We start from the raw sequence: 25737 nt of genomic DNA, 5'->3' as shown, positions 1-25737 counted from the left end.
GTTATGCGGGCGGTTGATTATAGATAAGAAAATACTTCGTATCGGAAAAGGTTAGTATTATTTTAAGGATTATTCGGAGTGGGTTGAAATATCGATAATCTCGAAGCAATCTTGTGAATACGCTAAAGAACATATTCGATCCTGTAGATGATGTTTAATAGTCTCGCGATTCATCCTAGATGAAATATAAAATAAATCATTGATATTAAAATAAATCAAGAGATGTGAAGTGATTGAATGCGAAATATGCTTGAAATGAAAAATATTAAGACATGATGCTGCGCGACGTGATCCATCATAATAATTACGAAAATACCATGCTTCTTTGTACCGGCCACAATATTCTGAATAAAGTCAAGTCAAAGCACAAGGTGATAAAGTATTATTAATTAAAGAGACGCAATGTCTTGCTCAAAGTGGCAGACAAAGAAAAAAAGGTCGCGAAATATCTCATGCTAAGCGCCAAACGAACGAAGAAAAGTCGCGAGATATCTTGTCCTAAAAAGCGAACTGGGAAAAATTGGCTTATGAGATATTCCATTGAAGAGAGTGAACGAAGTAATAATAGAAATTACTAGTAACGAAAAACATTATATCAGTGTCAACTTGATTAAAATTTGTCTTCAATTATATGTAATTCTTGAACTGATTTTATAGACTTATCTTATGGATTATATTAATTTATTCATTTAATTGCCAGTAACAAAAAATTACACTGTAATTCACAACATCTATAAGTCAGTAATAACCAATTGTTATTACTTCTTGACTTTTGCAAATGTTAAATTGTAATCAAATAAACAAAATAGTTATTTTGACGATTTTTAAAATATATTTATCAACGACTTCTCCTTTATGCTTGACTATTTTTAACGAGTGAAATTATTATCAACTTGTAATTAGAAATCAATTGTGATGCTGGGTAAAAGATTCTAGCTGGCAGTGGAAAATAATAGTTCTGTATTCCAAGATGTTACGTAGAAGTTATTTCGTCCAGAAATTCGGCGCGTGAAAGCAAGGCGGCCTAAATTTAGAAAGTAGCCAGACCAGGCTCTAGTCGGCTGGCTAGAGCAACTTTCATCCGTGTTGTCGACTCTGACGGTCTTCAGGATGTGGCATCTCGTCGATCTGCCTATATAAATACATGTAAACATTCTGTTCTAGATTGTACATCAGTTTATAAAACAGTGTCATTAATAATTAATACACTATATAATAAATATATTATATATTATACATTAATATATAAATTATAATTGAATTATATATTAACTACAGTTTCTCCAATATATTACAGTTTTATATTATATATATTACAAAATTAATATACTATAAATGTATTTATAATTAATATATTTAATTCCATATTTATTGCACAGATTTCATGAATTTGTGCTATTTACTTTGTCTTCATTCAAAGTTATATTCTATAATGTATAATATCATAACACGGTGACTACGCTCGGAGAACCTATTCGCAAAGTTTAATCGCTCAACTTTGACACACCCTATATAAACATTCTCAGAATGTATAACAGTTATGTGTGTTATTGTACCTGCAATATGCAAAGTGAAATGTAATTCATGTTACAAAAGTAAATCAAGATCCGGAAGTACTACAGCGGACACATTGCCGGCCAGAAGTTTCGGAACATTCAAGGAAGTAGAAATTTCCTTGTTGACCGAATAAATTTAAGTAACTGTAAATAATTTGTGTTTATTTTGAAAAGCAACGGGATAAGATTATCAGCGAAGATTCCATCTAATTGAAGACAGAGCTTGTTATAGAACATCGTTTAATCGATAATCGATTTTAAATTTTTCACTATGCTAAAACACACTTTATAAAATAGTTCTAACAAATTGGTCAAAGTTAAACAGAAAGTTATTTTGTTTAATGAGCATCTAATTTGAACAAAAATAAAAGAAACAGCCAACCATTATAAAAATCATTATTTCCTAGTATTATTAGGATAATTATTTAGATATTTGTTAATCTTATGAAAGCATGAAATTTTTACTAGATAATGATAAGGAAGTAACAGTACATCACGAGATGAAACTAAAACATACGAATGTTTAAATAATTACGGGTAACATTACACTCGGTTCAGAAATAGTATACAACGGGTCAATTCACCAAGGAACAAAAAGGTTGGACAGATTGCTGTCAAAACTTTCCATGAAAAATTCGGCGCTCGGTGTCGCCTCCGCGAACTTCTGCATAAAAAATTAAACGTGGAAAAATTGCTAGAAACCACACGAATACATCTAAATTGTCCAAACGAGTCTGCGAGACTGCGTATTCGTCAGTCCTCCTATGCAATTAAAAATTGAAGCACTATATCGCATTTCCCTTGTTCCGTTCGTTTATTAAACAAATTTTTTTATTTATTTTTCTATTTTATTAATTTTTAGTTTCATTTAAATTCGCCGCACTCTAATATTGGAAATATTTACTGCATCTTATACTTACAATTAACATGTGCGAATTAATAAATTAAAGCAGCTTAGCCACCTTCTTACGGAATAAACAAATCATAAATTTAAATTGTTCATTAAAAATATATCGTCAATAACAATTTAGCTGTCACTTTTTTAAATAATACTTGTAGTCTTCCTCATCTATTTTTTTAATAGCCTCTCTACACACTTATAATCATGATCAAATCATCCAATTTCATCTGATTCAGAATTCATAACCAAAGGAATAAAAAATTTTTTAAATTTTAATGACAAGCAAGGTATATTAGATACTAACATTAAATTCATTTTTGCTTAAAGAACTTAAAGAAAAAACTCGATGTTTTCGTATCGTTATATTCTAAATTCTACACACCAAAAACAATATTAATAATAACTTTTTTATCTGTCATTTAAATTGCACTTTGAAAAAAATGGACAAGTGCCCAGACGCTTTTGGGTGGCAATGCACGCGTACTAATTCGGTGGCAAATCTAGCCGGACTCCCGTCAACAAGAGGACAGATAATAAATTATTAATCGGCCGATGACACAAGAGACGCGTGGCGCTTTGTTTCTGACAGATTCGTGATATTAAAATCCACCTCGAGTGTCTTTTTCATCGTATTAAATTTCCATCAATGCCTCGTTCGAAAAGCTGCTCGCGCCGACGACACGCTGATTTATTATGTTCAAGTGTGGTTCGGGGACGAGGTGAAATGGATTCGTAGCGGGGCCGCATCTCACGGTGGAAAAAAAATCGTAATCGGCGATTTCTCGCCGGTTATTGCCAGCCTTCGTATCTTATTATGTCACCAAAGTAGTGACGCTGTGAAATTACTTTCCCCGCGTAACTGTGATGATTATACGGCGATTGTTGTGCACATATAGCGTGCACGAGTACGCAAAACAAATTAACGCGGGAACGTAGTTAAAGTCTTGTTAAGTGTCTTTTTATCTTTAAAGTGAATAATGAGGACAATGAATCAATTCAGTTAAAATTTCATACTTCCAAACACGCGACAGAATTTTTATACGTATCATATATCATATTGTGGGCATTTATTTAAATTTATAATTTTGTTACTTTGCAGAATAAAGTGAGAATTAAATGGAAGCCCATTTCCATTATTGATGATAGTATTAGTAAGAAAGTAAATTTATCTTTGAATTTATTAAAATTATTATTTGACTATGTTTTACTTGATTGTGGCTATTATATTTTTATAAGATATATAGTCTAGTTGTATACATTTGTTGAGTACTGGAGTCGATTAATCCCCGAATACTGTTAACAATGATTTTAATGAATTGGCAATATAATGAGATCTTTAATGTATGTAATTATTAAAATTACATTTATGATTCATAATAATGATATTATTATTGTTAGTATCACGAATTTTTACTTTATTGTATAGGATAACTTTGGTAATAGATACAAAAACAGTCAAATTACTATTTGCGTTTGCTTGTATTTTTTGATACTGTTTCACTTTTATTAATTTTATCACCAACAAATTTTAAGTATCCAATACTACAACTTTAATTATATTTTTAAGATTGTAGAAAATGTCACTACTATGGTAATATTCTGATAAAATACGAGTACTTCAGGTTTTGCTGTTAAGAGTAAAAAGGATGGACGTTTTAAATTGAATTCTGACTATTAGAGTCGTTACGTTATTATTAATTTTATCGACAAAGAAATAAATGGTACAATTTGGAAAGTTATCTTAATGTAATTGAGTGCTACTGATCAGCGCTAATCACCATGGTACTCAACGAGTTAATGTACACATTCACATAAATTAGGCATAATTTATAGATCCGTGGTTTAGTGATAACAGTTAACGAATGACATTACTGTTCGTTCATCTCGTATATTTTGCATTGTAAATGCAACAAATGTATGAGGTCTTTTATGGATGGTTCAGTTCAAATGCTAATGATTTTAAATGAAAAAGGTCAAACCTGGAAAATACAATTTATTAATTAGCACAAGTTACTCAGTTAAAAAAAATTTATTTAAATTAAATAAACCAAATGGACAAATGGAATTCGTTCGACAAATGATAATGAACGAAGTAGTGAAAGTAATGAAAGTTGTTCGCAATTTAAAAGAGAAAATGTGCTAGTAAGAACATCACATTTTTCAAGGACAATGTTCCCCAATATATATATATATATACATATTGTATATATATATATATACAAATTAACTACAAATGACAGGAATTAATAAATAATAATTATTCTGATAAACACCAAACCTTACTTTATACAAATTTTAGGATTACATAGATTCCAGTGTTTATGTAAAATCAAACCTCTATGCTCTTACTCTGTAACTAATTTTTAAAGTCACAGTTGCATAAACAATTTACTAATGCCAAGTTCCAATTCATATATTATATATACTAATTTACGAAAATATAAAACAATTATAGAATGGTTATTTATAGTTGCAAAACGAAAAAAGTTAAAAAACTTCGGGCAAGGTGAATGCAACATATCACGGCGTAACACGCCCGTCAAACGTAAATACGGGAAAACGACATTGCATGTGCAACAGTCTAATACAAATAAATAGAATAAAAAAAGGAGAGGTAGATACAGCTTTACACGTTAAAATAGTGGTTCGCCGTCTGCGTCGCATTTTTCGATGAATATTTAGAGCACTGACGGTCACGTTTACCAGCCACTCTTCAATTTTTCGTCTCAATGAACGACCGTAGAAAAAACAACAAATAAGTGAATAAAATATACGTGTGGTGGTGTTGTCGTCACGTGAGAGAGCTAAATAGACTATCAGTATGGCACATCGTTCGCGAATAGAGATGCTACACGATAGCGTAACCAGCAGTGGCACTAACGGTAATGGTAATTTATCGATAACGTTGCCACCCCATTGTTACTCGACGCGTATCTTGCATGTGTGCGCACATGGTAGCGTTCATCGATGGCAAACGTAGTTTGTGACCGTTAATATTAATACCGTTTCCTAACATCTTTTCTTATCAATTACAAGACTTTGTAATTTCACCGATAATAGGGGTTACATATTCGGATAACTTGTTGTTCGAATAATCGAACAATAACGTCTTAATGTCAAGAATGCTATACTATAATATCCATAGACGTATAAAGTGATAACAGAAACGGTACATGCTCTTTTAATTCGTTCCTCAACATCTTTTATAACATAATAATGTTAATTACGGTATAAATAAATACCTGAAAATCGGTGAACTGAAACGACGTTTTTATTCTACGTGTAAATTGCTATAGCTATTAATGTTCTACGAGAATTTAAATTTGAGATTTGAACTTGAAAATTTGGATTTGAACATTTGAAAATGCTTGTACGTCAATACTTTAGTAAAAAAATCAAAATTTTGATACGAAAATATTTGTATCCAAAATCTTCCTAGAGTAGAAAGTTATATATTACGTAATGTTAAGGTATGTATATTTTGTAAATAATTAAAAAATGAATAAATATTTCCTTAGTGTCTAGGAAACATAAAACTAATTTTCTTCTGATGTTATAAGTTTGCAATTGAAACTGAAATAGTTATTGAATAGTTTTCAGTAACAGCATACCTATATATACACGTACCTACAATGTTAACAAGAACATATTTCCCTCCATGTCAGAAATAGTATTCTAATTTTTTTTTAATAAAAGAATGTTTTTTTCGCACTCACTAAACGATTTATAAAGCAACATATATTCTCATACAACACTGACGATTTATTATTAAGACGAATAGGTTTTATCCATTTTTCCATCATCAGCATGTTCCTTCCTGTAGAATTCACTTTACATGATAAAATTTATCTATATGTTTTACAAAACTTCCAGCAATCTCTATAAATGACTATGCGATGACTAATTACAAGTTGTCTAATATATTCTCCCCAATTCACTACTTAACCATTTAAAATAAAAAATGCATGTTTTAAATAATCATCCATTACAACCTATTCGCCTAACATTAAGTTTCGCAAATACTGCTTGACAAAAACTTCTATCAATTTTAATCCATGCAATTATTTTACGACTACCTTACATACTTTAATTCATTATTCCCGAAGCTCCAATTCCCAAGATCCACATGACCGAACGATTTTTCTACTATCCAACGAATCTCCATAAATCGAGTGTTAAAGAACAAATCTTTACCCCAAAAAACAGCATCCTACCTCAAACGCGAAGCATTCCCCGTGAATACAATCTTATTCAAACAAATCCTCGAATCGCCCCATTCACCGAGTCCAGAGTCTATCTCTTTCGACAGTTCCCGTCGATTCACGAAGTTTACAACTCAAACCCAACGGCGCGCGGCGCATTCCTCGCATCATCTCTCCGGGTCGCGACGCTTAGCGCTCGCGCGCGCGCCCGCGCGTACACGTTGAACCGTGAATAGGGTTAAATTCCTCGAGCAATTCCCGCCACGTTTCTTTCCCCGGTCCGGTGTGCAGTTAAGCAAACCGCTCGTTTAGCAGTAGCGTGCTTTCCGCCATCAATCCTGCTCATTTGCGCGGGATTCAAAGTGGCTACCACACGAGGCGGACAGCCGGGTGAAGTGCCACAGGCGGATCGCGGGGAAAACGACCGGACGCGGCGGTGTCTTTTTACGAGAGCACGCCACGCCACGCCACGTTGTGCCGTGCCACGCTGCGCTGCGCGGCGTATCGATTCAAGCCTGGAGGATCATTCGTGCTGGCCGATAGCGGGGCCCAGCGCGTAATGACTGTGATAGGGCCCGGTGTGCGCTGCGACGCGCAAGGTCCCGACCTTGCACGAGCACAAGGGGAACAGGGCTGGTGGCGTGGCACCACCTCGAGAAGCATACCTCGAAGAATCGATCGTCCGTGAAAAGGATCCCCTTCATGGTGCACCGGCGGTCGAACCGGCGCGGTGAGTTTCCCATGGCACTCGGGACGCGAAGATGGCGCTGGTCTTTTATGAAAAATAAATTATCGAGAGGATCGACGGAGGGACGATGGTGGGGGTGAAGAGGGGGGGCACTTGGCAGAGGACGATGTTGGCGCGTGCATAGGAGATCCCGAAGTTGAAGACGAAGTCGAACAGGCTCGGTAGAGGGGGAGACGATGAAGAACAGGAAACACGAGAGAAGGAACGATAATCGCGCTGGGAGAACGAAGAAGAAGGAGAGACCGGGGAACAGGTAAAGATGAAGAAAGGAGGAGAGTGAGCAGAGTACACGGCAGCTCGAAGGACGATAGGTAAGAGCATCCTTTGGAACCGGTCCTTCCTCTCGGCGCGAGTCGTTCTCTGCCGCACGGGGGAAACAAGAACAGAAACCGAAGGCACTTCAGATCCAGCTGTGAAGTCCGAGAAATTTGAAAACTTTCGACGATCGGGGATTCGATTCCGAAGTTCGCTACGGATCGGCGAGGATAATTCGATTCGAAAGAAATCTTGCTAGCCGGTATCCCGGAGCGACATAAGTGACAACGATAATTGTTTTCGAGAGTTGCCCCGGTTAACGACGTTAACAACAATTACAAGAAAACGTCCAGGCGATTATTCCACGAACCGCGGAATCCGCTTGCAGACGAGACCAAGGTTGGCCGTCCCCTCGCCGCTTTCCAACCCCAGCACGTCGCAATATCTGTAAATCGCGTTTTACTCCGGCGAATAAAATTCTCCTTCCTAGTTCCATCCCGGTCGCAGTCATCGTCGTCGTCTGAAGAACGCCCACCTTTCCGAAAAGACAGTGGATCGAATCTCTCGCGGTATTCCCGCGGCGGAATTTAACAAGCAACGCCCAACGGGTTGTATTCGAGCGGTGCCATCCACGCGTGGCGTAAAATAATAATAACAGGACGGGCCAGGGGTTGGAGGGGGAGCTGCGTAAAGGCAGTTTCGAAACGGAGAGACACTATTTCCAGCGGTCATATCCCGAGCCGTATCGGCGGGGAATTTCAGAATCTTCCCGGTATGCGGCGTTGCGGTCGTCCTTCGCGCGGGGAACCGCTTCGCGCGCGTACACCACCGTGTTGCGCCGTAGAGCGCGGCTCGCTGCCTCTCGATGGCCTTTTTCCCATCTCCGTCGAACGAACGGTCGGTCTCGCTCGCTCGCTTTCTTGGCCCCGGGATGAAGAAAGAGGGTCTCGACGAGAAACCGTCGTGCGAGTGGATCGGACGGAGAGAGAGACCAAGAAAGAAGGAGAACGAACCGAAGGCGAAGGCAGCCAAGCCAGCCAGCCAGCCAGCCAGCTAGGCCGAGCGAGCGTTTCGTTCTTTTGCTTCTTCTCACCGGTTCTCCCTCCTTCTACCTCCCCGCCGTCCCTTTTTCTTCCCGTCACCATTTCACTCTTTTCATATCTATGCACGCGTCTCTCCGTTCGTCCCTAGCGTCGTCGCTGCTAGGGCCTGAGCCTGAATCTCTTTCTTACTCTCACTCTTTCTCTCTCTCTCTCAGCCGTCTCATCGTGCGTCGTTCTCTTTCTCGCTCCCACGAATACACCGGACGAACGGCGAATATGCCTCGGAGCGTTCTTTCTCATGGCCTGATGCCAGTGCCAGCTATCCTGCTCCCACTAAACAACCGATGACCTCCCAACCTTGTCTCGTTATAGAGTCCGTGCCTCTTCCTCTCCCACTGCCGCGGCGACGATTTCCTCCTCCCCCGCTGAGCACCGCTGCTGGTCGTCTTCCCCTACCGCCGATCCTCGGCTTCTCGCCGCCCCTCCCCTGCGACTCCACGACGCCGATGATTGCGCGTTTTTCCTGTTCGTTGTTTTTTCTCTTCCTCCTTTTCTTTTCTCGCCGCGCTCCTCTGCGCCGCCGTACCCCCGACCGTGCCCGAAACAGCGTCGCTGCTTTTCTTTCTCTTCTTTAGCGCGTGTTCCTCATGCCCGTTCTCTCCCTTGCCTCCTGCCCTCCCGCATCACTCGCCATGGCCAATGCTCGCGTCTTGCTCCGTCGCCTTGCGCGGCCAATGTTTTTAAAGCGGCTAACTGTAAACTCGGTTTCGTGCGCGCGTGCACATGCAGCCAGTGGCCGGGCATCACGTAGCCGCTTACTTATGTCTTTGCCCCTGACCATTGCACCGGCGACCTTAACGAGTACAAAGTGCGAGAGGGAAGAGCGCGGCACCTTCGAGCGTGAGCTTCGCCCGATGCCGAGCCATTTCGCCTCCACGTTTATTGCGCACCGCTACGCGCGCGCGGCCCGATGAGTTTCGCGGAATGTTCTCCGTTCTGACGTTGCCCCTTGACGTCGCCCCGAGGTCTGACCACCTGTGGAAAATCCTTCGAATGTAGCTCTGGACTTCTGTTTAGTGGGAAAGTTTCTTTGAGGCGACTTCTTCTGACCGACGGATTCCGTCGGCTTGTCTTACATGTCTGAGTACATTGTTGGGGAGGAATTCCGGGGTAGGACAAGGGATAGAGGGATTCTTATTGTTGGAGCTGTTTGTTGAGCGAATATTGGGGATAAGGATCTTTTGAGAATCGAATTGTTATCGATATTTCAGTGATCCGATCGATATTACTTCATTGAATTGCAATTCAATATGGCATAGTGGTGATTCTTTTGGGGTCAGTTGAGAACCACTGAGGTTGTATTTATACATGCATTGCATGGTTATATATTGCTATGAATAGTTGCAGCAAAGTTTGGTTCAGTATAGACTTGAAAAAATAACAATTAAGAATATAATATAGACGATGAGAGTCACTGGTTAATTGATATTATTATTAGAAAGTACTTATTATTCCATAATGTTTAATAGATGCTTAATACTGAAATTCATTTTTTAGGAAACGTTCCGCATTATGTTTTTTTTAAATATGATAACTATTTTTGTAGGTGACTTGTCCAAAAACTATAGGAAACATGGCAGAAAGTTGATGAAAATATACGTATCATCTATTTTGTACTTCTCGATGCAGTTTTATTTCTTTTCTTGTGTTGACATTTTAGATTGTAATTTTTGCTTCAATTGAGACTACAAGTTCTTGCTATATGAAGATACAAGACACTCGAGCAGCTTCGGTTTCCGATAGATTTGAATAACCGGGGCTGCATTGTAAATCGGCTTCAAGAATTTCGCGCGGGAAAATTGCGCGTGGTACCTAACTCACATCACTGACCGCAGAATAATCCGCATATGTTTAGTACCCACATTGAGTACTACATAAGAAACTATAATATATTTGGTTTTCATTTTTTCAAAACGCAAGGAAAACATTTGTTATTTATTGCCATACATTATCTGCTACAATAAAGGATATGTGCAGGATCATCTGTAACATATTTAATAAATTTTTTTTATTGAAAAAATAAGTTAATGTTAAGTAAGATTTTTTGTACGAAATCTCATTTTCAAATAAATCAATGTCGAAACATACTATTCTAGCACATAAATACTACACTTATATTTAAAGTAGATATAATAAGTATCAAACAGACACATGAGCCAAGTCTTACTCAATAACACAAGTATTTGAAATTCAAAATCAATTGTATTTTTCTGAACCTCAGCTACAAAAAAGTATTATCCTACATTTTGTACTTCGAGTATGGTTGACCTAGTACGTCTGTTCCTTACTTACTGTATTTACTTCAAACATAAATACACCTGCAACGACGCCAAGCTCCAACATCCATTTCCTTAAAAATAAAGCTTCATATAAAAAAATAGCACTCTAAATTTCTTATTTATTTCTTCATATACACTGGTATATATATTCACTTTTTATTAATTTCTACCACCAGTCCAAAGAAACCTTCAAAACTATAAATCCAACTACTCTAATTCCCAATAATCGTACTATCTACACCAGTGTCCTCCACATTGAATATATCCCAAATTTCTCTTTAAATACAAAAAACACGTGGAAACGTAATCAACCCCCACGTTGCCGACTCCACCCTCTTCAATCGGCCAACACGCAAAAATACCCACCAACCAATATAACAAAAAGAAAGAGAACAACAGAAAATCGCGCGATTGTTTCATTGGTATCGTGCAACGGACTGACACTTAGACACGTGACGAAAATGCCACGATAACGAAGAGGAGGGGATAAAGGAAAAAGGTAAATCGAAGGGAACGCTTAAAGATTCGAGTTAAGGTGGTGGTAGGACGGCAGTGGTGGGGGTCAAGGGCGCAAAAGTGTGGTTGCTCGAGTAATATTCCTTCGTTCAAAATATAGGCGTACACGCGGCCTAAGGGAACAGGAGGAAAAAAAGCCTATCACTCTCTTTCTCCCTTCTCTTCTCTCTGTCTCCATGGTCTTTGTATTTTCCTCGTCGGGCGCGTGGCATCTTCTCGTTTCTCTCGTTCGCCCAAGCAATTGCGCTCCGTTTCAATGGAGGCCCTGTCCTTCGGTGTCCTCTCCTCTCTTCTCTCTTTCCGAACCTATAATCCTCCGTTCTCCATCTTTCTCCGGTGTCTGATTCGCCAAACCGCTTCAACGAGACATCGCGCGAGTTCACTCTTAAGGTACAGATACGCTAGCAAGTAATTGGCCACATCCATAGCGACTTGCAGAAGTGTTTACTCTTCTATTTGATTTTATTTCGTTGCTGTCGCAAGTGAATTCGACTTGCGGCAATCTCGGATGCGTTTACATACGTGCTGACTGGACAGTGGATTTTTATACATTTACAGGGAATCCGAGAGTGCAAAGCACGACATGCATGCAGTATGAGAAAATAAAATGTTCAATGTGTAGTGCTTTGTAGAATATTCGCTATAGGAAACCGATACACATGTGTCTTGCCGAGAAAACATTTACACAGTGATATATCCATACATACTGCTGAGGCAATTTACCAAATGTCTCTTCTAGACAAATTATAAACCGCATTGGCGATATTAAAAAAGAATTATAGAAAACCATTTACAGTATTGACTCTATCTATTTCTATCTACGTTAACAACTGAATTCATGAATTTCAAAGCAGCACAGTCAATCAATCAGCATCTCGAGAAACTCAATCTTTCTTTTCATCTTCGTTCATTCATTCGTTATCTATTTTGTTGCTTCTTGCTGCGAGCATTGGTTGTACGTACATCTTCATTACACGTGTATTTTTAACACTATCAAATAGTTCTGAGTAAGCTGAAAACGGTTACATCCATAACTTATATGAATAACGTTAAAAAGTGGGCTTGTAGTGTTTTAGAGTTCACAACTTCAATTTGAATTTGCATAAACATCCGTAGTCTCGTCGTGATAGTCGCTATTACATATATAAAATACGTCGAAAGTTTCTTGCCAGCGTATCTGCGCTTTTAGCAAGAGTCCCTACGATTCCGGCGAGAGTGCACGGACTTCTCTCTCCGGAGCGCACAGGGCGCGTTTACGCACGCATACACGCATTCTCCTGCGAGAGCCATTCGAGCGGGAAAACACGGGGATTCGAAAACACTGCGCGGCCTCGTCCGCGGGGATGCGCCGCACCGGAGACACTCGGCCATTGTCGGGGATCTCCCTCGTGTACCGTTTCCGCGATTTTTTTTTCTCCCCTTTATTAAGGAACTTTTAATTCGAACGTTTGCCGAATTCGAGCAGTTAGCCTGCAATTTTTCCGGTGACGCGGCGTCGAAATGTTTTAGCCATATCTGGACAACATTTCTGCAGAATTTGTACACCCCGTGGGTGTTTGATATAAATGAGAAACATTGTTGTACCTTGGTAAGATTTGATATTTGCTCAGTTAATTTTATTTTCGAGGCAGTTGTATTGTTTGTTGTTTGGAGGTATGAGGTATATGAAAGGAATGCCAGTAATTATGGAAATTATATGCCTTTAGTATTTGCATGTCAGGAAGTAAATGTGTTTACGTTATAAAATATGCATGAATACTGTTGAGTACTCCTTGTGTATGAAAATTAGATACAGTAATATGTATTATAAATTTACGAATTAAGGGAAATAAGTTATTTAAGTAACAGGCACATTAGCTAAGTTTTCAAGAATAATATTCGAGTTTCAATCAAGTATGTGTGCTAGTGAATAAAGTTTGGCTAGTGTGTCTGTTCCTTAATTCTGTATCTACTTGAAACATAAGTACAAACGCAAGGATACCAAACTTTAACATCAATTTACTTAGAATTCATTTCCTTAAAAAAATCAATTATTCAGAAAAATAAATTTATTTATAAAAACACGAATTTATTTACACATGAAAAAATACTTTTACTCTTACTAATCGAATAATAAAACTATATGATATACAACACAATGTGTCCACATGAAAAGTCTCCAGTAAAGAACTCTATAAATGTTATTTTCACGGTGCACGAATACGAGTGAGAGTAACCATAACTTCGCTTTCGAAGGGAATTCCGACCAATACAAGAAAGTGTAGTACAATTGATATTATGATACGGTGAACATTCACGTTAAGAGAGATCTACACATGTAAAGAAATTATGATATACAGGTAATCACGTGTAAATATTTCATCACGGCGATGCACAGTTCAGCGTTAAAACTGCCAGCGACAAGCATAAGTTTCACCGTGAAATGTGCGGCGAGTTAAGTGTTAATATCCCGGTATCGACCTATTGATAAAGGGTACAAAACGTGATGCTACTGTTGCCGGTGTATGCCGCGGGGGTTTTACGAGCAGTGAGAAAATTCGAATGGCAGAGAAATCGCGATGCACGGAGTACACGATACAACCGGAAACGGTTATAGCGTGCCCGCCCATTTGCACTCCTAAATGTAATAACTTAATGCCATTGCATCCTGTTATAATTCACATGGTTAGGTTGCGAGTTTATTGTGCGCCGGTCGCGCCGAAACTTTTCACACGAGCGCTGAGTGAGTCGTGACCGACAAAGTGCACTGTCGAATTCTAATTAATTGCTCGGCATATTATCGGAACGTTTTGCGTAAACTTGTTCCACGGTTACGGGTTTCATAACTGATGTTTGATAAATTCATTGGATCGAATATGATTGCTTAAGAATTTTGTAATTTTGACTCTTCACGAAGATCCATTTTTTTTATTCTCACTTTCAATGGAAGCGTTGATTAACTTAATAGAATATAAAAATCGATAACTCTATAACAGATATTGGTAGTAAAAATAATTAATGAACCACGTAAATGCTTCTTTGATGAGATATGACTGGTAGTTTTCAGTAAAAATTTACATTTGTTATATGATTATTTGGTGCTTATGTAGTTACAATATGCATATGAATTAATTATTGATTAAGTATGATTTGTTTCACGTAAAATTCGTTTAATATTATTCTTTTCTACTTAATTTGCATAAATGTGAATTTGTATAGTGGTATGTAATTTAGTAAGTATTCGTGTATGACGTGAATCAGTAAATACTCAACAATTCACGTTTCAACTAATTTCTATAATAATGAAGGGTGAAAGTATTTAAGGGATGAAATAGTCATAGGGCTTACAAAAACTTGAGAGTAATACGAACAACAATGTATATAATATTCTACATTCGTTTGTTATCTAGTTCCGTTTAGGAACTCCGTGCTGGTTTAATATTCCGCACGTGACTTTAAATTTCGTTGAAGTTAAAAGCTTAATGTAACAGTATTACTGTGATAATTATTATTTAAAAGTATTATTAAAAACTAATTTTCCAAACTCTTGCAACTTCACCTTGCATACCAGTTACTTTAAAGTTTAAAGAATTGTGGCACTAAAGAATTCTTACTAGATTGAAAGACATAAAATGTCGAACTTTTTTTGTGGCTTTGCGTAATCTATGGCATTAAATGAATTTTATTAGTCAAGAAGACACTTCGAATTCTTTGAAGAAAATTTTTGAAATCGAAAACATTTAAGTAAAGTAAAAGAAGATATCGATTGTAACCATCATGCTAAATGGTTCCATTTTTTAAGGAACAGTGACTAGGAAAACCTAAGGCAAAGTTTCACACATCATACATCATATATAACATGTATTCACACAAGAACGACTTAAATTTCTATAATTTTCCAATAAGCAATTTTTTAAATAAATTTATATCATATAAATATACATTTACTTCTACGTTCAAATAATTACAATTTAAGAATATTATTAAATACACATATTATACAATTCAAAATTTTCATCTCGAATCAGACAGGCCATAAACCAAAGTTGAATTTTGTAAACATTATTTGGTAATCGTTTACGCTGATTTCGATTGATGCAATTACACGAATATGTATCCTATCACTTTTTAACACGTTGAATGCCGTACCGTTTCATAGAGCAAAATACATGAAATGGAAACAATCAAATATTGAATTATTTGATTGAATTGCATTATCGTTATTGCACATACGTCTAGCTGAACGTCGCCGCATTAGGTAACATTATTTAGAATATAGAAATATTTTCAAATGATCATCGTTTAATTGAGTGAACCATAGTAATTCGCTTTGGTTGGGGGTCACCGGTGACCCCCACGGCATTCAACGTGTTAACGTTCTGAATTTCAAGATCTAGATAAACGAAAATCAATGCTTCTTGCAGCAATAGCTCAAATAACGTAACGACGTAAACCTAGTGTCAATAAAACTACATCTCAATGTAAAACAAAATCAAAATTCAAGACAATCAATGTCCCTTCATAACAGCCGCAGTTACTCGAGAAAATAAATGAAACCAATGGCGCCCGATGCGCCGCGGTTCAAGAGTGTCAGACCTGGAGGACTCAACGAACCGCGAAAACTAAGCCGAACGTATCGCGAACGTTTCCCGTTCACGCGAAAAATCTAACGGACCGATGGGACTAAAAGTTTCGCGTAACGGCGCGACTCGAAACAGTAAAACGGTGGATGAGAGTGTGGGCACCGCTCGGCAGCGCGGCGCCAACAGATAAATTTACCCTCTCCGCTTGCCCGCTCCTCGCGCCCCTCCCCTAGAAACACCCCGTTTCTCCCGCCCTCTCGCGATCGCCGCTCTTCGTTCCTTCTCTCGCCGTTTTCCTCTTTTCTAGCTGCTCCTTTTCTCCCGGCTCGTTTTGTTCCCTTCTTTCGCGACGAGAGATTCTGTACAGCCGTCTCTGTCGGCCATGTTCCTTGTCGCACCCGTCGCGTTCTTCTTTTTCCCTCCCCCCAGCGCGTTCGGTCACGCGACTGCCTCGCTCTCGCTCGGTCCCGCGCGTCGGCCGCGTCCTCGTCGCGCATTAGCCAAGGAAATATCTCTGAACTCTCCTTTCACATACCACCGAGCCGGCAGCCGAAGGCCTCCGCGTACTTACTTACTCTTTGTGGGGCCGTCGCCGGCTGCCGGCACGTCGGAAACCTAGCCGCAACGCGCGGCGGGAAAAGCGCGCAGCGTGCTGCTCTTTTTGAATATTCGACCAGAATTGATCCGCGCGGAACCATGGGATTCGAATTCGGTTGAGTAAAGGATTGCAGGCGGTGTTCTTCGATGTTCTGTTTCCTAGGATTTCAGGATTCGTTAATTTTGCAGCTGTAGTTAGGTTTTGAACGATTTAAATAGTTTAATTAGTGATTATGTGTTAGCTACCATAAGGAATGACTACTAAATTGTGTAAAAAGAAAGTTGAACGATGAAATATGACTCTGAGGTTCGAATTTGGCTGAGTAGAGGATTGCAGGCAATGTTCTCTGATGTTCTTTTTTCTAACTGTTGATGATTTGTTCGTTTTATAGCTGCAGTCAGGCTTTAAATGTTTTGAATGATATTGGATATAAAGGATCATATGCAATATTATATACTATTCTATTTAATTAGAAGTTTAGTTTCTATTAAATTAGAAACGGAGCAAAAAGGGAAATTGGGATAAATATGGGATGATACGAATTTGGTAATAACTGGACTGGTGATTTTTATGCTTATATAGGTTTTAACGGAATAATTTTGAAGAATCACAATTAAACACTATTAGTGGTATTACGTGGCTCTAAATAAAAATTTAAATAATGTAGATCTCATTAAATTTTCTTAAACTTTTTAATAATTACTATGTATTTCGAACAATTTAATATTAATGCTTAAAATCCGCAGACTACTAAGAATGAAGGTATTAACCTTTGGAATTTATATGTTCAATTTGTGTAATGTATGCGTATAGTCTATTTTTTGTGGGTCATGTTATACATACGCAGTATATGAGGTTTTTGTATCGATTTACCTCGTGTTTTAAAAAGGATTTTTATTAAATTTTAGCTTTAAACTTTCAGTGGATGTGCTATTCTTATTATGTTTTATTATTTCTTATTAATCTAACGATAAAAATTGTAAGCAGAAAAGTTGTATTTTTAAAAAATTAAATGATTGCAGTTGAGAATAAATTTTAAATATTTTATAAAATGTTTTAAAGAATACTATTTTTTTTATTTCTATGCCCATTTAAAACAAGTTTGGGATATTTTCTACAAACGGAAAGACAGACTAAGCCAGTGATTATGTTTTATGTCCTGCGTTCTACCTTAATGGTTAATTACTTTAAAATACAAATAGACAATTTTGGAAATAAAACTTACTTTGACCAATGTAATTAAAGGTGTATTTATTAAATTGCCGTGTGATTCTCAGTATGTATTATTTTTTAACAAATTGAATATTTATTTTGAAGAAAAAAGAAGGCGATGTCTTAATAATGTTTGCCAATGTTCTCACATATTCTGCTGCATTCTCACAAATAACAAATGTTCAAAACCATATTGAATTTAAATGATCGTATCATCTCAATAAAAAGTAACAGATACCCCTTACTATATTTTTTATGTAATTAATTGAAAAAATGTTAATCGTTTGTCTCAGAAAATTCGGTCTTCATCAACGAAGTTACTTGAAACGTTTTCTTTGTTTTAAAATTCAATGTAACGCAGAAATTCGTTCGTGCGATTTTCATAAATTCGTCTAATTTACTCAATTTATAAGAATAAATGATATTCTATACAGATATTTATCTGTACCGTATGGTGGTAAAAATCCGCTATTTCATGCAGGCAGCACGCTCGATTGTTACCTGGAGATAACACTGTTTCTGTGCGAAAATTTTAGAGATAACTATAGTCATCCTCGGCAGCGCAAGGAGTTACATATAATTGTATCTTTTTACAGTTACATATAATGGTATTTTTCATGAAATTAAAAGTTACCTTTTTTATTTGGAATTATTTTCGTCTACATACAATACCAACTTGAATTACTTCTCTGTCAATTAAGAGTTTCAAACTTAATTATTTCGCAAGAAAATGTACACACTTTAGATAAATTAGACAATTTTTCTAGAAATACCGAGGCAAACTTTGTGCATTTCTTTCAAAAGCTTGCGAAACTCGGTCAGGTTTACCGTGCAGTAACCGTGCTGCCATTAAATATCAACCAAATACTCGCGTTGTTTACACAATAAAACGTATAACACATGCATGTGTAATGTACGCACCAATAATATATTTTGTTGCGTTGTCACAACAAATCGACGCACCAGTAAACTCTGTGTAATTTAGCGAGAACCGACTTCGCGATCGATGAACCTTTTGTTTAAATTTATCATACGGCGAAGCGAAATACCAACCCTTGCTGCACCGGATAATTTATATTACCAGACACGTTGGATTTCATCGATAAATAAAAAGCATGCGTAATATGGACCATCAAAATTTGATTTCGTTCAACTTGCTTAATTTCGGAAAAGAGATGATTTCAAAGCCAATCTGTGAAATTAAAGAGAAGTGTCAGCACCGACCGTAATTCTTTGCTCTATTATTATAAATCGACTTTATTTAACTCTTATATATATATATATATATATATATACTGCGTTAAATTAAATTTAATTATCCAATGAAAATTTAAGTATTATATAATTTCAAATAATTTTTTTCCATCAATATATTAATTACTATAATCGATGTAATTTAGTATTCATGTTATTTAAATTTTTTAATATTTTATATATGTACACAAGACCTTGTTATATAGATGAGTTAAATATTTTGATGTCTGATACAACACTCTCAAGAATGTGACACCCACCGGTTTTCCGAATACCAGGCGCGATTCCTATTACACGTCTTTAAGAGAAGAAAGAACTAATCTCACAGATCTAAGGACTCTCTTTATCTCAATCCTAATAATTAAAGGAACAAAATTACATGTTGTTGTATACAAGCATCTACTATTAAAATTATTATTTCTACTAACAAAAACATAATTAAAAGCAGAAGTTTATCAAATCTAATTGACACAAAATTGATCTTTTTCTCTATTATGTCTGATACAATCAAAATTTGCATTATAATAAAGAATGAACAATATTAATGTAAGCTTTTATTCTAAATTCACCTAAGACATTCCGTTTGCGATATAAATCTACTAAAATATACAAAATTCCTGTACCTCAAAATATGAAGTTTGAATAAACACGGACGTGATTTTTATATTATTTGTTTATCCTTGAAGCTTTGCGCCTTTGTCCTGAAGCGTCCTGTAGATTACGATGCAGGATCGAAAAGTTAGTCGTATTGCGTAAGGAGCAGTGTCGGCGCGCAGAGCCTACGCAACGGGATTATTTAAATGCGCACTGGGAACATCTAATCTGATAATGCCTGACAAAATATAGCGCAAGAAATATGATACATTGTCCTACGGTGCAATTAAATATTGTCTTCCAGCTGCGCGTAATCGGTCCGGTTCTGCTCGATTTCTTTTCCAACCCGAGACCCCGGGCTCCTGGGAATGAGAAAACGCCAAGCGTTTTCCACTTTTTCCTAGTTAGCATAGTTTCACACACAACACGGGAGCGTCGTTGGAATGCTATTTTTCGCGATTTCATCGAATTGTTCGACGCACCATTGACGCCGAGAACAATCCGTTTCCCTCGCCGCGCCGCCTCGTTTTTATCGAAACGTAGAAACGTATTTCGCGTACCAGATTACGCTAACGGTAATCTTGAAACCGATACAATGTCGAACGTGTGCTTTAGAGAGATTGTTTGGGAAATCAGCTTTATTGCGAGGAAGAAAATCTTCCTAGTCCAATTAACGAAAGCTTAAAAATTGGATCTCCAACTGGGAATATCTGAAGAAGAAAATCTATTTCGAATATTTCGTCACTTTTGTAGATACGTCTGTGATAGTGGAAATTATGCAACGTTTATTTATTATACTTAAAACTTTATGATAAATAGAAAATATAAAGATGGTAATGGTAAATAAATGAATTATTAATGAACGGATGAATGTAACTATGATGTTATAATTATTAATATCAGTATTTAATTTCATACTTATATCGACAAGAACTTTATTAAGTTTAAAAGTGTTATTATGTTTATGTAAAAGTTTATGTGAAAGTTTAAATAAATTATCTCGTCTTATAATTTATAATACTCGTTGCATTAGCAGCTAATTAGACGCCTACTTAGATTTACGCCTCTTAAACCTTATATTTTCTATTCTTGCTTATATCCCATGTTAGTATAAGTGAACAAAGTCGGGGAAAAGATGTATTCAAATTTATTAATACATCAATGTAATTCCGAGGACTGGTCTGGTAAGATTAATCCCCTGTACAGACGATGTATATTAAATTAGCAAATTATTCTGAGTATTAAGAATATACATACACAACAAAATAATGCAAAATAATTTCGTGATAATACCCATGTTAAGTTTCCGTCAAATGTATTTTCCTTATAACAGAGGCAAAGAAGTAAAAGTATTTAGAGCATTAAGGAAAAGTGATTACAAAAAGACAGTCGCAGAAGCTGCACATATGTACTTGGATACATCGTTTCCAACGAAACACGATGAAGTCAGAATTATTTTTATACGAATGCGGGAAGGAATCTCTGCATCGGGCACGCACCGGCGAAGCAGAAAAACGAATCACCGGTAAAGGTTATTCAGCAAGACGTACCAGTGCTGAGAAACAGAATCTCAGCCGCGTGGGCGTCGGATCTGCGTCACTAGGCGCGAATCAACGTCGTAACGCTACCTCATTACTTCAGACGGATAAACCGAACCGTTATACCCAATCAGGATCACGTTGGGCTACCGTGAAATCGAAGCAAAGGGAAGTGAAATTATGAAGCAGGAGTAGTTAACATTGAATAGAATTTAATTTTTACCACTACTACTTGCTGGATAGGTGGAACATTGCAAAATAGAAAATAAAATATTGAACGTAACTGTCAACTTTTGTTCACGTTGAAAAATAGTTGTGTATATTTGTATGGTAACATTTAATTGTAAAAAAATATTAACACGTCGAATGCCACAGGGGTCACCGGTGACCCCCAACTAAATCGGATTACTATAATTCAGTCAATTAAACGATGATTATTTGTAAACATTTTTATATTATAAATAATGATACCTAAGCGGCGGTATTCGACAAGATAAACGTGCGATAATAATAAAACGATTTAACGAAATAGTTTGATATTATATTTTTTTTTCATTTTGTGTGTTTTGCTACGTGAAATCGTGCGGCATTCAACGTGTTAAGGATGAATGTTCCATACATAATAAAAGGTGTGCCTAATATATAATATTAAGTTATTTTTATTTATATCTCTCCCACTCTTTTATATAATTATTTATCGTAGTTTTCGAAACACATGAGAAAGGAGTGCGCATACACATTTAGGTATCTCTAAAAAGTGTTATTGTATATTTTATCTGTATGATAAAAAAGTAGATGAAAAGCAGCAAAATGTTTAATGAAGTATAATTAAAAGTGAAATAAAATTAAAAGAAAATACACAATGAACACAAAAATTGGAAAAACAGAGACAGCAGTGTGCAAAAATATAAATTCGTACATTTGAAGTAATTAAATGAAACGTTCCGGGAGGGAACAGACAGAAAGGAAATCAGAGCCGTTCCTGAAGCACGAGGAAAGTTGCGCGGCGATATTAAAATATAATAGGCTGATGAATACTGAAATGTGAAAACTTCTAAATCGGAAAGCTGAATGGAAAGTAGTTTACTCTATGAATCAATTTCTCCGTTCGTTGGGACACATTTAACTGAATCTCCTTCAAATTTCTGTAAATATCATGTTATTACTTCCATTAATTCCGTGGTGGAAGTAATGAGGTAAGGAACAGTAAACTATTCAAACGATACTGAATATCAAATACGAATCTGGTATTTGAATAGCTCACCAGATCCTACGAATCTCTAATGAAATTCAGTTGTAAAGCCCAAAACAGAACTCGATAAATAAATGAAAAATTTCGGATACATTCGCTAATGGTTTTAGTTAAAATTTAGCAGACGTTTAAAAAAATGAACTATTCATGTACATCAATGGTATTTTATACAGTAACTATAAAATATATCATTTTGAAGACAAAGTTAAGGTAAGTTACCATATTTCTACATTAAAACTAGAAATTACGTAACAGAAATGTTTCAAATTAAAAGATTGTACCAGTACGTTGTACACTAGACAAGTTTATTGGAAGAAAAACGTATTTTGTATTACACGGCGTGCACATGTATAGAAATAGGTAAAAAATGATTTATTCGTTAAAGAACAATATTTATTCAAAATGTATTATATAGAGTTGAATGGAGCATGTGCTTGCATTGGTCGGCTATGCTGTCTACCGTGCCAGGTGAATGGCGACGCGACGCTTGGCGAGAAAGTAACTGGTGATTCTGGACCTTACGTAAGTAGTTTCATGAACTGTAAACTCTTGCTAGCGAGCTTTTTCAAAAAGCTTGCGTAACGCCTTACCACCGACCGAGTCCAAGAAAACGTTATCCAATCGCCACGAATTCCGCTCCTCGCTGGCTCACAATTGCATGACTTAAAACAACCGGATTGTTTTCTACAAACTCGTCCAGAGATTTTATTGGGAGTCGTCAATAAGAGAAAAGAAATAGTAAGACACAGTTGATTTTATCTTATAGTACGTTTCTTTGTATTTAAGGATACTTCAACTAAAACTTAGTGTAATTCGAATGCTAGATCGCGAAAGACAACTAAATGCTACATGCACTTTTAAAATGAATCTTCATTGAAATATATATTTATGTATAAACATTTCTATGAAATCATTAAAAATTTAAAATTTGTTGGATACAGTTCTATTGAAATTATTAATATCTTCGTTAACATCGTCGTCTCTTAAAATTATATAAAATAAAAGGTACTCTACTATTATAAAAGTTGAAAAATCTTAAATTTATTTTAGGCCAAATCTATTTTTTATAACAGTTTTACATATTATCTTCTGTAACAATTATGAAAATATTCTTGTAAGTGATATTATTCGATAAATAAGACATAATAGAACAAATTCATCTAATAAGTAGGCAAATGGTTATTTGAATAAATGATTTCTTGCTCATTAACAACTTATAAATTATCTCATATTAACTTGCAAGTTATCCAGCGAAGAATCCTTTCGCTTAAAATTTAAACCAGTTTCGGACGTTATTTTCACTTCTCCATTGCTTTGAAACTTGGTTCCATATTTGACTTCATTTGTTTGACTACTTTTGAACTGATCAACTCACATATCAAAGTTCGTACGATTCATATATCTGTTCTGTTTAAGCATTCGGTCGTAAATTTCAGATGCTTTTACGCCCTTAGAAATCAGATACCTTATCACCGAACATTGCTCTTCAAAATCGTACTTTATCGAAGCAGCGATAAAGCTAATGTACATTGAAATACTTCTCAAACACCAATGTTCCTTTGTCTTTCGTATTTTAGCAATCCGTTTAGCGTATTATTTCAATTTCAATTATTTCGAGACGCTGAGCAATAATAGTCAGCCTTTCGAAAAAAGGAAATAAAAATCTTTACATCACCAAATTCAATTAACTCAAAAGTTTATAAAAAAAATTTAATAAAATATTTTTAAATTAGTGTAGTACTTGTGTAATAAAATAATTAAAAAAACGTTTTACTAATTTCATGAATTCTGTAATATGATAACATTAATGTAAAAACTGGACAATAGAATAGAGTGATTACATTACAAAATTCTTATATTAAATTTAATATTTTATAAAATTTTAATGATAATTGTTGGTACAGCGTTTGAGGAGCACCAAGTTTTAAATTTTCCAAAGAGAAAAACTGATCGTGGACAGATTTTCTGTTAAAACAGGTCAGCTTTAAATTCCTCGGCGAAATTACAATAAAAGCGAAAGGAGTTGGAGTGGGGTTAACCCAATAAAACCGTCCGAAGCAGATGTAAAGCACGGATCGTTCGATCTGGCCAGTGCGGCGTATTGTCATCGCGTTTCGCTTTCTCGCCAAGAATCCGACGATCTTGTCGTGCCACGGTACTACACGTGTCCTGTGCACCTGTATCACCGTACTAGCCCATCGACTACCTATTTCACCACCTCCCGCCCCTCCCCGGCTCCACGAGTAATGCGATACGTGTTGCCATAGGTCCCGTGAACTCGAGGAAACCAAGTCATCGAGTCACGCTTTGGAGAACAAAGAACAAATGAAGGACAATATTTATAAAAATGTAAGCTATTTTCGAACTGATCATAGAAATCTGAAGAGGATATATTCATACGAAAATATTAATATGAAATATAGATTTTTTACATTAAGTTTCATTTCCGAACAGATATTAAAAATCAGTAGTATCCTTGTAACATCATATTCAATAATTAAAAAATTGAAATAAAAATTCGAACTCAATTTTTTCGAACATGTGCTATGAGAATATATTCTTTGAATATTATTTAATATTTACTATTTATTATTATAATATTATTTAATAAACCATTGTTCAACGTGACAAGTTTGAACATTGATTTACTTGGAACTGAGTCTATGTGAAAAAATCTTATTTATTTTCTTTTATAAACTCGCATTTTTGTAATATAAAATCAATTCAGAAACGTTTTGTATATTATTTAAAGTTATTATTGATTCTTTCAATTATATAAATATTATTATAATACTCAAATTACTGGCTGTGGAATTGTATGAAATGAAACTAAACAGAAACTTATTTATACATTTCAAATAAAGACAATAGAATTATAAACGTATTTAAAGATTAGGAAGCAACGTAGCTTGATACTCGGGCGATGACAATACTTACATAGGGACGTCGGTTTTGTAAGTGGAGGTAAACACTCGCCCGTCATGTTCCTGGTGGAGTGAACCTGTATCGAATATTCATTGAATATAATTAAATTAAATGTATTGAATACACGCGCACACATTGACAATGTATTCAATCGAGTTTCAAATAGTAGCATTAACTTGCGAATATCCAAAAGCTTTTATCGATAACAACTGTTGGATCGAATCGTAAATAATGTCTGTCAT

The 25737-nt window shown here is 36.2% G+C and overlaps 1 long non-coding RNA gene across 2 annotated transcripts in view; it reads right to left on the bottom strand.

Moving 5' to 3' along the window:
- Window positions 1–25737, bottom strand: part of LOC116426499 (uncharacterized) — a 211494-nt gene that overhangs the window by 48458 nt on the left and 137299 nt on the right. The window contains exon 3 of one of the 2 annotated variants that reach the window (XR_012999125.1): window positions 25508–25571. The exons of the other annotated variant lie outside the window; for it this stretch is intronic. This is a non-coding gene — a long non-coding RNA (uncharacterized LOC116426499). Of the gene's footprint in view, window positions 1–25507; window positions 25572–25737 lie in introns of those variants that run through there. 2 annotated transcript variants of the gene reach the window in all.

Source organism: Nomia melanderi, chromosome 8, assembly GCF_051020985.1.
Source record: "Nomia melanderi isolate GNS246 chromosome 8, iyNomMela1, whole genome shotgun sequence".
Lineage (NCBI taxonomy): Eukaryota > Metazoa > Arthropoda > Insecta > Hymenoptera > Halictidae > Nomia > Nomia melanderi.
The sequence above is the reverse complement of the archived record's forward strand: the minus strand, read 5'-3'. Positions and strand labels throughout refer to the sequence as shown.